Here is a 15,008-nt window from a genome sequence, read left to right as displayed (position 1 = left end):
TCAACTGTGGGTAAGCTCCGTCCGGACTCCTACGGGAGCTGGACTTTGCACCTGACTTTAACTGCAGGAAGACACCGCCCGGACTCCTACGGGAGCCGAGCTCCGTCACTGACTTCGACCACAAGAAAGACTCCGCCCAGACTCCTACGGGAGCCGGGCTCCGTCACTGACTTCAACCGCAAGAAAGACTCCACCCGGACTCCTACGAGAGCCGGGCTCCATCACCAACTTCAACTGCGGGTAAGCTCCATCCGGACCCCTACGGGAGCCGGACTCGCACCGGACTTTAACTGCAGGAAGTCTCCGCCCGGACTCCTACGGGAGTCGGGCTCCGTCACCGACTTCGACCGCAAGAAAGACTCCGCCCGGACTCCTACGGGAGCCGGGCTCCGTCACCCACTTCAATCGCAAGAAAGACTCCGCCCGGACTCCTACGGGGGCCGGGCTCCGTCACCAACTTCAACTGCGGGTAAGCTCCGTCCGGACTCCTACGGGAGCCAGACTTCACACCTGACTTTAACTGCAGGAAGACTCCGCCCGGACTCCTACGGGAGTCGGGCTCCGTCACTAACTTCAACCGCAAGAAAGACTCCGCCAGGACTCCTACGGGAGCCGGGCTCCGTCACCAACTTCAACTGCGGGTAAGCTCCGTCCGGACTCCTACGGGAGCCGGACTTCGTACCTGACTTTAACTGCAGAAAGACTCCGCCCGGACTCCTACGGGAGTCGGGCTCCATCACCAACTTCAACTGCGGGTAAGCTCCATCCGGACTCCTACGGGAGCCAGACTTCGCCCCTGACTTTAACTGCAGGAAGACTCCGCCCGGACTCCTACGGGAGCCGGGCTCCATCACCGACTTCGACCGCAAGAAGGACTCCACCCAAACTCCTATGGGAGTTGGGCTCCATCACCGACTTCAACTGCAAGAAAGACTCCGCCCGGACTCCTACGGGAGCCGGGCTCCGTCACCGAGTCCGGGCTCCGTCACAAACTTCAACTGCGGGTAAGCTACGTCCGGACTCCTACTAGAGCCAGACTTCGCACCTGACTTTAACTGCAGGAAGACTCCGCCTGGACTCCTACGGGAGCCGGGCTCCGTCACCAACTTCAACCGCAAGAAAGACTCCTTCCGGACTCCTACGGGAGTCGGGCTCCATCAGCAACTTCAACTGCGGGTAAGCTCCATCCGGACTCCTACGGAGCCAGACTTCGCACCTGACTTTAACTGCAGGAAGACTCCTCCCGTACTCCTACGGAGCCGGGCTCCGTCACCGACTTCGACCGCAAGAAAGACTCCACCCGGACTCCTATGGGAGCTGGGCTCCATCACTGACTTCAACCGCAAGAAAGACTCCGCCCGGACTCCTACGGGAGTCGGGCTCCGTCACCAACTTCAACAGTGGGTAAGCTCCGTCCGGACTCCTACGGGAGCCGGACTTCGCACCTGACTTTAACTGCAGGAAGACTCCACCCGAACTCCTACGGGAGCCGGGCTCCATCACCGACTTCGACCGCAAGAAGGACTCCGCCCGGACTCCTACGGGAGCTGGGCTCCATCACCAACTTCAACCGCAAGAAAGACTCCGCCCGGACTCCTACGGGAGCCGGGCTCCGTCACCAACTTCAACTGCGGGTAAGCTCCGTCAGGACTCCTACGGGAGCCGAACTTCGCACCTGACTTTAACTACAGGAAGACTCCGCCCGGACTCCTACGGGAGCCGGGCTCCGTCACCGATTTCAACCGCAAGAAAGACTCCGCCCGGACTCCTACGGGAGCCGGGCTCCGTCACCAACTTCAACTGTGGGTAAGCTCCGTCCGGACTCCTACGGGAGCCAGACTTCGCACCTGACTTTAACTGCAGGAAGACTCCGCCCGGACTCCTACGGGAGCCGGGCTCCGTCACCGACTTCGACCGCAAGAAAGACTCCGCCCGGACTCCTACGGGAGCCGGGCTCCATCACCGACTTCAACCGCAAGAAAGACTCCGCCCGGACTCCTACGGGAGCCGGGCTCCGTCAGCAACATAAACTGCGGGTAAGCTCCGTCCGGACTCCTATGGGAGCCGAACTTCGCACCTGACTTTAACTGCAGGAAGACTCCGCCCAGACTCCTACGGGAGCCGGGCTTCATCACTGACTTCGACCGCAAGAAAGACTCCGCCCGGACTCCCATAGGAAGCCAGGCTCCGTCATCGACTTCAACCACAAGAAAGACTCCGCCCGGACTCCTACGGGAGCCGGGCTCCGTCAGCAACTTCAACTGCGGGTAAGCTCCGTCCGAACTCCTACGGGAGTCAGACTTCGCACCTGACTTTAACTGCAGGAAGACTCCGCCCGGACTCCTACGGGAGCCGGGCTCCGTCACCGACTTCGACTGCAAGAAAGACTCCACCCGGACTCTTACGGGAGCCCGACTCCATCACCGACTTCAACCCCAAGAAAGACTCCGCCCGAACTCCTACGGGAGCCGGGCTCCGTCACTAACTTGAGTCCGGGCTCCGTCTCTAACTTCAACTGTGGGTAAGCTCCGTCCGGACTCCTACGGGAGCTGGACTTTGCACCTGACTTTAACTGCAAGAAGACACCGCCCGGACTCCTACGGGAGCCGGGCTCCGTCACTGACTTCGACCACAAGAAAGACTCCGCCCGAACTCCTACGGGAGCCGGGCTCCGTCACTGACTTCAACCGCAAGAAAGACTCCACCCGGACTCCTACGAGAGTCGGGCTCCATCACCAACTTCAACTGCGGGTAAGCTCCGTCCGGACCCCTACGGGAGCCGGACTCGCACCGGACTTTAACTGCAGGAAGTCTCCGCCCGGACTCCTACGGGAGTCGGGCTCCGTCACCGACTTCGACCGCAAGAAAGACTCCGCCCGGACTCCTACGGGAGCCGGGCTCCGTCACCCACTTCAATCGCAAGAAAGACTCCGCCCGGACTCCTACGGGGGCCGGGCTCCGTCACCAACTTCAACTGCGGGTAAGCTCCGTCCGGACTCCTACGGGAGCCAGACTTCACACCTGACTTTAACTGCAGGAAGACTCCGCCCGGACTCCTACGGGAGTCGGGCTCCGTCACTAACTTCAACCGCAAGAAAGACTCCGCCCGGACTCCTACGGGAGCCGGGCTCCATCACCAACTTCAACTGCGGGTAAGCTCCTCCGGACTCCTACGGGAGCCGGACTTCGCACCTGACTTTAACTGCAGAAAGACTCCGCTCGGACTCCTACGGGAGTCGGGCTCCATCACCAACTTCAACTGCGGGTAAGCTCCATCCGGACTCCTACGGGAGCCAGACTTCGCCCCTGACTTTAACTGCAGGAAGACTCCGCCCGGACTCCTACGGGAGTCGGGCTCCATCACCGACTTCGACCGCAAGAAGGACTCCGCCCAAACTCTACGGGAGTTGGGCTCCATCACCGACTTCAACTGTAAGAAAGACTCCGCCTGGACTCCTACGGGAGCCGGGCTCCGTCACCGAGTCCGGGCTCCGTCACAAACTTCAACTGCGGGTAAGCTACGTCCGGACTCCTACTAGAGCCAGACTTCGCACCTGACTTTAACTGCAGGAAGACTCCGCCTGGACTCCTACGGGAGCCGGGCTCCGTCACCAACTTCAACCGCAAGAAAGACTCCATCCGAACTCCTACGGGAGTCGGGCTCCGTCAGCAACTTCAACTGCGGGTAAGCTCCATCCGGACTCCTACGGGAGCCAGACTTCGCACCTGACTTTAACTGCAGGAAGACTCCGCCCGTACTCCTACGGGAGCGGGCTCCGTCACCGACTTCGACCGCAAGAAAGACTCCACCCGGACTCCTATGGGAGTCGGGCTCCGTCACCGACTTCAACCGCAAGAAAGACTCCGCCCGGACTCCTACGGGAGCCGGTCTCCATCACCAACTTCAACTGTGGGTAAGCTCCGTCCGGACTCCTACGGGAGTCCGACTTCGCACCTGACTTTAACTGCAGGAAGACTCCGCCCGGTCTCCTACGGGAGCCGGACTCCGTCACTGACTTCGACCGCAAGAAAGACTCCGTCCGGACTCCTACGGGAGTCGGGCTCCGTCACTGACTTCAACCGCAAGAAAGACTCCGCCCGGACTCCTACGGGAGTCGGGCTCCATCGCCAACTTCAACTGGGGTAAGCTCCGTCCGGACTCCTACGGGAGCCAGACTTCGCACCGGACTTTAACTGCAGGAAGTCTCTGCCCGGACTCCTACGGGAGTCGGGCTCCGTCACCGACTTCGACCGCAAGAAAGACTCCGCCCGGACTCCTACGGGAGTCGGGCTCCATCACCGACTTCAACCACAAGAAAGACTCTGCTCGGACTCATACGGGAGCCGGGCTCCGTCACCAACTTCAACTGTGGGTAAGCTCCGTCCGGACTCCTATGGGAGCCAGACTTCGCACCTGACTTTAACTGCAGGAAGACTCCCCCCAAACTCCTACGGAGCCGGGCTCCATCACTGACTTCAACTGCAAGAAAGACTCCGCCCGGACTCCTACGGGAGCCGGGCTCCATCGCCAACTTCAACTACGGGTAAACTCCGTCCGGACTCCTACGGGAGCCGGACTTCGCACCTAACTTTAACTGCAGAAAGACTCCGCCCGGACTCCTACGGGAGCCGGGCTCTGTCACCAACTTAACTGCGGGTAAGCTCCGTCCAGACTCCTACGGGAGTCGGACTTCGCACCTGACTTTAACTGCAGGAAGACTCCGTCCGGACTCCTATGGGAGCCGGGCTCCGTCACGACTTCGACCGCAAGAAGGACTCCGCCCGGACTCCTACGGGAGCCGGGCTCCGTCACCGACTTCGACCGCAAGAAAGACTCCGCCCGGACTCCTACGGGAGCCGGGCTCCATCACCGACTTCGACCGCATGAAAGACTCCGCCCGGACTCCTACGGGAGCCGGACTCCATCACCAACTTCAACTGCGGGTAAGCTCTGTCCGGACTCCTACAGGAGCCGGAGTTCGCACCTGACTTTAACTGCAGGAAGACTCTGCCCGGACTCCTACGGGAGCCGGGCTCCGTCACCGACTTCGACCGCAAGGAAGACTCCGCCCGGACTCCTACGGGAGCCGGGCTCCGTCACCGACTTCAGCCGCAAGAAAGACTCCGCCCGGACTCCTACGGGAGCCGGGCTCCGTCACCAACTTCAACTGTGGGTAAGCTCCGTCCGGACTCCTACGGGAGCCGGACTTCGCATCCGATTTTAATTGCAGGAAGACTCCACTCGGGCTCCTACGGGAACTGGGCCTCATCCTCGATTTCGACTACCGGTGAGCTCCGCCCAGACTCCTACGGGAGCCGGACTCCATCCTCAACTGTGACTGAAGGAAGACTCCATCCGAACTCCTGTGAAAGCCGAATTCGGGCTTCTCTTGGATAGATGGCTAATTACCTCTCTCTGCCAGACACTCCAGTCGGACTTCAGCTGGCAGACCTTTGCCCCCTGGCGCGCTGCAGTAACGGCCGCGATTTTGCTCCATTCCCTGCGGCAGATTCCACGCGGCTCCACCACTCCATGACCCTGCTCCACCTCCTGCGACAGATTCCACACGGCTCCATCACTCCCTGGCAGGCCGTAATAATGGCCACGATCCTGCTCCACTTCCGACGATGGATACCGCGTGATTCTTCTATCCTCTGGTAAGTCATGACAACGGACGCCGCTCTGTCTCTCGTGGCAGACTCCACGTGGCACGCCCCGGTAGTAGCCACGGGTCCACCCCACTACTCTCCACAATAAATTTTTCCTGAGTTTGGGTGGCCCACTGCCAGATGGTTATAGGCATTACTATCAATTTGTTGCCCCCTCCGTCTATAAAAGGGAGAACCCCAGATACATTATTCTATAATCTCTCGTTCTTTACCTAGAAACTCTGCTAAAATTTTCCGTTCGAGCACTCCATTCTTGTTGAGGCAGAGAACTGACTTGAGTGTCGGAGGGTCTTGCCGGAGCAACCCCACCTCCGGTTTAGACTTTCTTTGCAGGTCCCGACGGCGACCGCGACTCCCTCGACTCCAGCTTCTCTGACGTAAGTGGATTTTTGCACCAACAATTGCATTAAAATAAATCTAAAAAATAAAATAATGATCACACGGACTGTAGGTTGTCCTACTGTAAGGTTTATCTCTTACAGTGCAAAGGTTGTCCTGATACGTTACGATCTAGAAAATTTAAAAGAGTTTAAATAAATCTTGTCATGAATATTTTTGATTAGGTCTATTTCATTTCATGAAATTTTATGTAATGAACATAGATTACAATCAGCCAAGAACAGGATCTTGCAAAGGTTCTGTTTGCTTATCGGGCCTGCTTGACCAGCAATCCAGCTTGACTGAAAAGTTGGCTCAATTATTTTTCTGACTGATTTTAATATACAATTAGTGTTTGTTAGTGAAATAAGCCGACCCATTTTTGAAATAAGTTGACCTATTTAATGAAACAACACTAAATTATATTAAATCTTTCAAAAATTGAAAATAATTTTCAAAATGCTGAACCCCAACCCTCAGCCATGAATTTAATTAAAAGAATTAAGTGATTGTTTAGGATCTAGGTTTGTGATTTAAAGATCCTAAGACAATTTCATAAAACATAGGTTAAAGGGTAATGGGTTAGCTTTGATCAGGTCATTAACTGGGTTAGACCTAGGGTTAGATTAAATATGGATTAAGTTAAGAAATTGATCAAACCTAATTAAAAGTTAATTAGGATTAGGTCATTTCTGTAGATCACTTCAATAGTCGTAGTTGATCAAAGTCCATATATCTAACAAATGGACACTGATCGTGGCTCAGCGACTGAGCCCAAGTCTTTAGGTAGACCAAATCAAAACTGATAAATCAGTTGGTGTCTCAGGTAAACATGACCGGTGGTTTTTAATTGGGAGCCTACTTATCTGGCCATTTCTTATGGTGTCTAAGGCAAGCTTTGGCAGACCCTCCCACCGATCATACTTACCTGACCAATATGGTTAATCAGGTCTTGATTAGGTTGCTCATTGATTCATGCTAACCCATGTCACATAGGAAATCAGTGAGTCTGATTTCATTCAGTGAGACTGATCTAGGTGCTCATGGACCAAATTTGATCCTAGTCCTTGTTAATGACTTGAGAAGTCAGTGGGAGGACTTAACTTGGTGAAGTCAGTGGGAGCAAATTGGTCCATGTCCTTTCTATCTTTAAATCACTAACAATTTTTAATCTTCTAAAATTATTAGGTCCTTAAAATGATAAAGTTATAGAGATAACTGAGTCATAGCCTCCCATTAAGGTGTTTGATAATGGGTCCATTAACTCAATAATCATTGCAGACCCAAAGGCCTAGTGCTTGTTGACTAATAAAATTATCACTCATCATATGACGACTTGAAAGTGTCTCTCTAATAGTGGTTAGGTTGGCCAACCAAAGTTGGACTTAATCATTCATTGGTTAGATGCACCAAGTATGGTCATGTTAATGGTTGGACCTAACCGGATCCTTACAGTGGAGGCCAAAGCCTACTGATTAGATTTCTGGGGTAAAATTAAATTACTAGAAGTTGTTTGGAAAAATAATTAGTTAATGAACCTACCCGTTGATGCAAATGGGTTGGCCGATCAAAATCGGGCTTGTGTGTAGTCTATGTGGATTCTAGTACCTACTAGAAAGTTAAAGTAATTCTCAAATTGGAAGTAGAGGCTACTAATTTGAATAAAATAGTGAGAGAACTTTGAGACTAAAGTCCAAGTCTCTAGGCTTAAAATAATTCATATACATTAGGTCATTGTTCTCTTCTCTTAAAATAAGGCTAAACCTTAATTGCTCCAATCGCTGTTAGACAGTGATGACTTATGGGACCCAACTTCGTTAATTAGTATTGAAAGTTGAATTTGGTTCAGGAGTACGAATGGATTCGTATTGGGACTTCTTAGTCCAGTCAAAACAGTTAGTCTAAAATTGATCCAAGTCAGACATGTTGCTTCTACTAGAAGCAGGGTCATAGGAAGAAGAATTATCTTACTTTTCTTGATCATAATAGGCTGAATAAGAGAAAGGAGCAAGAGTTGCTCATCAAAGATGTTATATAATAACACCTTAAAGTTTCTCTATGTAATTTCACTACCTAGGTATTAGATACCATGATCTTATGTAATTTATTGTTAGGACTACAAGTAAGTGGAATGTTTGAAAATAGTGAAAAATTTTTGAATGTTAGGGATAGAAATCTTATTCCAATCCTAACTTTAGGAATTGTAAAGCTTATTTAAAAATATTATCATTTATAGTAATTGTTACTATTGTCTATTGTTTATAATGAATGTAATCTTTGTTGGCCTTTTGACCAGAGATGATCATCATTCATTAATAAAGAAAGATTATTGTGATATTATTATGAATAATATTATAATAATACATGGACAATAAGGAAATGACATTTAACTTTTATACAGCCTATTAAGTGTAATGTGAAGCGAAATTCAGTGCAGGGGTAAAATGGTAATTTTAAAACTTTTTTAAAATTATGATTTTATAGTGAAAAAATATTAATTAATCTAATTAATTAATATAAATTTATCCTATATTAGGATCTAAATATGATATATAGCATGCATGTATTTAAATTTGAAATTCAAATTCGAACAGTAAACACTTTACTGTAATGTGTTCAAAACATAATACCTTTGTGCGGGTAGTAGATCACCGTAATCTGATCACCATCAGGAGAGTCTGATCATCGTGATGCAGTCACACAGTGTGTCTGGCCTCTGCGGATCATCCATACGAAGCTTCCAGTCTGATCGACTCCTCACGAGTGCTAGCTCGTTGTAGAGCCCTTTTGACGGTCGATGCTGATCGAACTCCTTCGATCGATGTTTGTCGATTTTTTGGACACTCTGGATCGTCAACAGACATGCTTGAGAGGATGTTGAAGATCTTCCTAAAATTTTATGGGCTCATGACACTCGTAGCTCATTTTCTCACTTCTCGAACCCCAGGCTAAAACTCTAGGAAACTCACCGGAAACCTTGCACCTACTTTTTTTTCTTTTCTTTCTTTTTCTCTTGGAAGGATATGGACTTCCTTCTCACGCACAAGACTTTCTCATGCCCCAAAATTTTTTTTCAAAATTTTTTTTCTTGCATGCCCCACTCTTCTCCTCCTTTTATAACAACATCAAACGTCTTATCCAAAAGAAAGGATAAAGATGAGTAATTGCACAATTGAATTCATATCAAATTTTGAATTCAAATGGACACCAACTCATCCCTTATCCACTAAAGGTGTGAGGCATGGCTTAAATTGTGCATGGAGTGATTTCATGAGAAACCTTTTCTCATGTAATAAATGGGACGTAAAAAAAGGGATAAGGTGCAAAGATTGATTGCCCATTCAAATTCAAACTTTATTTTGAATTTGAATGGCCAACCAATCATCCTTATCCATTCATATGGCACATTAATGTGGGGCGTGGAGAGGGCTTGGCGTGAGAAAATAATTCATGAGAAGTTCCTTCTCATGAATTCAAATGGGTGCAATGGAAGTGAGGTGGTGCATGGAGATTGGATCAAGGTGGTTTAATTATTTAAACCAACCTAATCAAACCAAATAAGTTAGGTCCAATTAGACTAATTTAAACCCAACTTAATTAGGCTTAATTAGGCCCAATAAAATCTTAATCAAATCAAGAATTGACTAAGTCCAACCCCTGATCAAATCAGGGACCAAACCATCTTGACGATTAGGTCAACTCTTAACCTAATCGGGTCAAACCCAACTGAATCCAATTCAATTGGACTTGATCCAAAAATAATTACTCAATCAAATTGAGTTAATTAGTGATCAAATCACTAATTAAATCTCTCATAAATATTGAGTCTAAATCCGATGGACAATCGGGTATCAGAATTCATCGATATGTAACCCTGATCGAAAAGTCCCAACCAGTGGGACTCTTGACCTCGGTACCCATAATGTGTGGAACTCGTGATCAGAGAATCCTGATTCTCGATCACTGAGTCTCAAACATGTAGGATTCTACATCAGCCATCAGATCAGATAGGAACCTCTAATGTGTGTGACCCTGCAGGTTCGAACCTAAGCCGGTAGCACAGGAACCAATTTCTGTACTAATCAAAGTGACCATCTAGCAATGGTACCCGATATTCAGATAGGTCGAAAAGTTACAATCGTAACACTCAGAACCTACATGAATATGGTTACTGTATAATTCATCCTTTTGACCCCTGTTTTTAGGATGACTCAGGGTTAAACTGTCAACCCTGATCAGATCATCCGAATCGTGCTCAACTCAAACAGTCCTGTGACTCCTCACAAGGACTATCCGGATCAAGGTTTTGCTAAATTGAAACATGACTGTACACAGCTCCTAAACTGGAGTGGTCAATCCCATCTTGACACACGTATCGACAAGTCAAGTACTTGACTACACCCAGCAGCCTTCCGTCACTGAATTAAAAATTCAGGTAGTCCAGTGCCTAAGTGCAGTGAGTTGCTTGTAAGTCACCATGGTGGTCTCAGATCGGAGGATATTTATACCCATATTCCATCAGAGTAAATCTTGATAGCAGAAATAGCTCCAGAGTCGGTCACATTCAGTGCAGATGTACCCTTACATCTCACCTGTATGCCATACCAGTGTCTCCACACTCATTGGTTAAGAGGACAACCAATCTATATGGCACACAACGACCTATGCTTGATAAACATTGTTGTCCTTGGTAACAACGTATTATTTGATTGCGAACAGATTTAAGGACTAAACGACAAATCCTCCTTTGTCGAGTCTAAATAGTCCTAAGGACTTTACCACAACATATGAGTTCATTAGAAGATGAAACATTTTATGATGAAAAATATCAAAATAATTTTTATTAATTCATAATTTATGTATAAATATAAAAATGAGTACAACCATCAACAGACTGACGATTGACTTTGGGACACTATTCCCAACAATCTTCCACTTGGCCTAAAGCCAATCGGTGCAGTATCTAATACCCATCTTCGACTTGTAGTTGTCGAACTCCTTTACCGCAATGGCTTTAGTGAATGGGTCAGCCAGGTTCTCCTTCCCGTCGATCTTCTGAAGATCGACATCACCTCGATCCATAATTTCTCGGATGAGATGGTAGCGATGCAGAATATGCTTCGTCTGCTGGTGTGCCTTTGGTTCCTTCGCCTGAGCAATGGCTCCAGAGCTGTGACAGTAGAGCAGAACTGGACCAACAAGGGAGGGTACTACTCCGAGCTCGGTGATGAATTTTCTCAGCCACACCGCTTCTTTGGCAGCATCTGATGCGATGACATACTCCGCCTCGCAAACTGAATCAGCCACTGTGTGCTGCTTGAAACTTTTTCAGTAGATAGCCCCACCATTAAGGGTAAAAATAAATTCCGACACACTTTTGCTGTCATCGTGATCAGACTGAAAATTAGAGTCTGTAAACCCTATAAGTCTCAAGTCCAATTCACCATAAACAAGCCACTAGTCCTTAGTATTTCTTAAATACTTCAGGATGATTTTAACAACCTTCCAGTGATTCTCCCTTGGATCAGATTGGTATCTACTCACTACCCCTAGTGAGTATGTCACATCTGATCGTGTACATATCATGGCGTACATGATAGATCTCACTGCTGAAGCATATGAAATCCTACCCATACGCTCTCTCTCTTGAGGTGTTGTTGGACAATCCCTCTTCGAGAGAGAAATTCCATGGCCTATCGGAAGATAGCCTTTCTTGAAATTCTCTATGCTGAACCTCTTCAGCATAGTATCAATGTACGTGGACTGAGATAAACCAAGCAACCTTTTAGATCTATCCCTATAGATCCTTATCCCTAGGATGTAGGAAGCTTCTCTCAGATCCTTCATGGAAAACTGTGACGACAGCCAAATCTTTATTCTCTATAATGCAAGGACATCATTCCCGATTAAGAGAATGTCATCCACATACAATACAAAAAATACTACTACTGGACCATTAGCCCACTTATAAATATATGGTTCTTCTCTGTTCTTAACAAAGCCATACGTCTTGATCGTCTTATCAAAACGTATGTTCCAACTCCATGATGCCTGCTTAAGTCCATAAATGGACCTCTGTAGCCTGCACACCTTAGACTCATCTATGGATGTGAATCATTCAGGTTGTATCATATACACCTCTTCATCCAGCTCTCCATTTAGGAAAGCTGTCTTCACATCCATCTGCCAGATTTCATAGTCCAGATGGGCAGCTATCGCAAGCATAATCCGAATGGATTTGAGCATTGCCATAGGAGAAAATGTCTCGTCATAGTCTATACCATAACGTTGACGATATCTCTTGGCAACTAGATGGGCTTTATAGGTTTTCACCTTTTCATCTGCGCCTCTCTTCCTCTTGAAGACCCACTTACACCCTATGGGTTTTACTCCTTCGGGTGGGTCAACCAATGTCCACACATCGTTGACCTTCATGGACTCTGTTGGGTATAAAATACCCTCAGCCGAAGTTCTTAACAGGATTGACCCTCCCAGGACTCCTCCGGCTTTCGACCGCAGATGGTATCTCTCCGGACTTCTCCAACGGTCGGATTCCCATAGTGCTGACTGAATTCCCCCGACGGACGAACTCCCACTGCACCACCCGAGCTCCTTCAACATGAGTTCTCCCAGTTATCTATTAAGCCACCCCAAGTGCTCACTAGGCTCCGCCGCCAGCTGACTTTCTACGACTATCAGCTGTTCCCTGAATCCCTTCCAGACTTCTTCCAGCCATGCTCAACTCCAATCCGAACTACCCCAGACTTCGTCAACGGCTGAACTTCTCCAATGGTAGATTCCTACAACTACCAGATTTCAGCCCGGACTCCTACGGGAGCCGGATCTCATCCCCGACCTCGACTGCGGAAAGGCTTCGCCCGGACTCCTATGGGAGCCGGGCTCCATCCTCGACCCCGATTGCTGGTAAACTTCATCCGGACTCCTAAGGGAGCCAGACTTCGCCCCTGACTTTGATTGCAGGTAGACTTCGCCTGGGCTCCTACGGGAGCCAAATCTCATCTCCAGCTCTAGCTGTGGGAAGACTCCGCCCGGACTCCTACGGGAGCCGGACCTTGTTCCCAATTTCGGCTGCACGCAGACTTCGCCCAGACTCCTACGGGAGTCGGGCTCCACCCACGACTTCACTTACAGGTAAACTTCGTCCGGACTCCTACGGGAGCCGGACTTCACCCACAACTTCAATTGCAGGAAGACTCAGCCCAGACTCCTACGGGAGCCGGATCTTGTCCCCGACCTCGACTGCGGAAAGGCTTCGCCTGGACTCCTACGGGAGCCGGGCTCCATCCTCGACTCTGATTGCTGGTAAACTTCGTCGGGACTCCTAAGGGAGCCAGACTTTGCCCCTGACTTTGATTGCAAGTAGACTTCGCCCAGGCTCCTACGGGAGCCAGATCTCGTCTCCAGCTCCAGCTGCGGGAAGACTCCATCCGGACTCCTATGGGAGCCGGACCTCGTTCCCAATTTCGGCTGCACGCGAACTTCGCCCGGACTCCTACGGGAGTCGGGCTCCATCCACGACTTCGCTTACAGGTAAATTTCGTCCGAACTCCTAAGTGAGCCAGACTTCATCCCTGACTTTGATTGCAGGTAGACTCAGCCCGGACTCCTACGGGAGTCAGATCTCGTCCCCGACCTCGACTGCGAGAAAGCTTCGCTCGGACTCCTATGGGAGTTGGGCTCCGTGCTCGACCCCGACTGCTGGTAAACTTCATCCAGACTCCTAAGGGAGCCGGACTTCACCCCTGACTTTGATTGCAGGTGGACTTCGCCCGAGCTCCTACGGGAGCCAGACCTCGTCTCCAGCTCCAGCTGCGGGAAGACTCAGCCCGGACTCCTATGGGAGCTGGATCTCGTCCCCGACCTCGATTGCGGGAAAGCTTCGCCCGGACTCCTACGGGAGCCAGACTTCACCCCTGACTTTGATTGCAGGTGGACTTTGCCCGAGCTCCTATGGGAGCCAGACCTCATCTCCAGCTCCAACTGCGGGAAGACTCCATCCGGACTCCTGTGGGAGCCGGACCTCATCTCCGACTTCAACTGAAGGAAGACTTTGTTCGAACTCCTATGGGAGCCAGACTCTGGGCTCCTCTCAAACGGGTAGCTAACCACCTCTCTCCGCCAGACACTCCAACCGAGCTTTAGCCGACAAGCCTGCACTCCCTGGCATAGCCGCAGTAACGGCCATGACTCTGCTCCACTTCCTGCGATGGATTTCATGCGGCTCCATTACTCCCTGGCCAACCGCTATGATGCCCACGATCCTGCTCCACTTCCTGCGATGGATACCGCACGGTTCTTCCATCCTCTGGCAAGTCACGACAACGGACGCCGCTCCACTCTCCACGACAGATTCCACGTGGCATATTCCGGTGATAGCCATGATTCCACTCCACTACTCTTCGCAACAAACTCCTCCTGACTTTGGGCGGCCCACTGCCAGACGGTTACAGACATCGCTATCAGTCTGTTGCCCCCTCCACCTATAAAAGGGAGACCCCAGATACGTTATTCTCTAAGCCCTCATTTCTACCTAGAAACTTTGCTAACATTTTCATTCGAGCACTCCATTCTTCTTGAGGCAGAGAACTGACTTAAGCGTCGGAGGATCTTGCCGGAGCAACCCCACCTCCGGTTTAAACTTCTTTTGTAGGTCCTGGCGGCGACCGCGACCCCCACAACTCCAGCTTCTCCGGCGCAAGCGGATTTTTGCACCAACAGACTCCATTTCGGATTTCATGGCCTCTAGCCATTTCTTAGAGTCGGGTCTCTGCATTGCATCCATATAGGTGATCGGATCCTCATCATTTTTATCAAGCTCGATAGGATCGTCGTCCCAGACCAAGAAACTATAGTATCTGTCTGGTTGATGTCGTACTTTACCAGATCACCTTAAGGGTGCTTGAACAATGGGCTTCGGATCTGATCTAACCAAATCTAGT

The sequence above is a fragment of the Elaeis guineensis genome, chromosome 4 (assembly GCF_000442705.2).
Source record: "Elaeis guineensis isolate ETL-2024a chromosome 4, EG11, whole genome shotgun sequence".
NCBI lineage: Eukaryota > Viridiplantae > Streptophyta > Magnoliopsida > Arecales > Arecaceae > Elaeis > Elaeis guineensis.
This window is presented reverse-complemented; position numbering follows the sequence as displayed.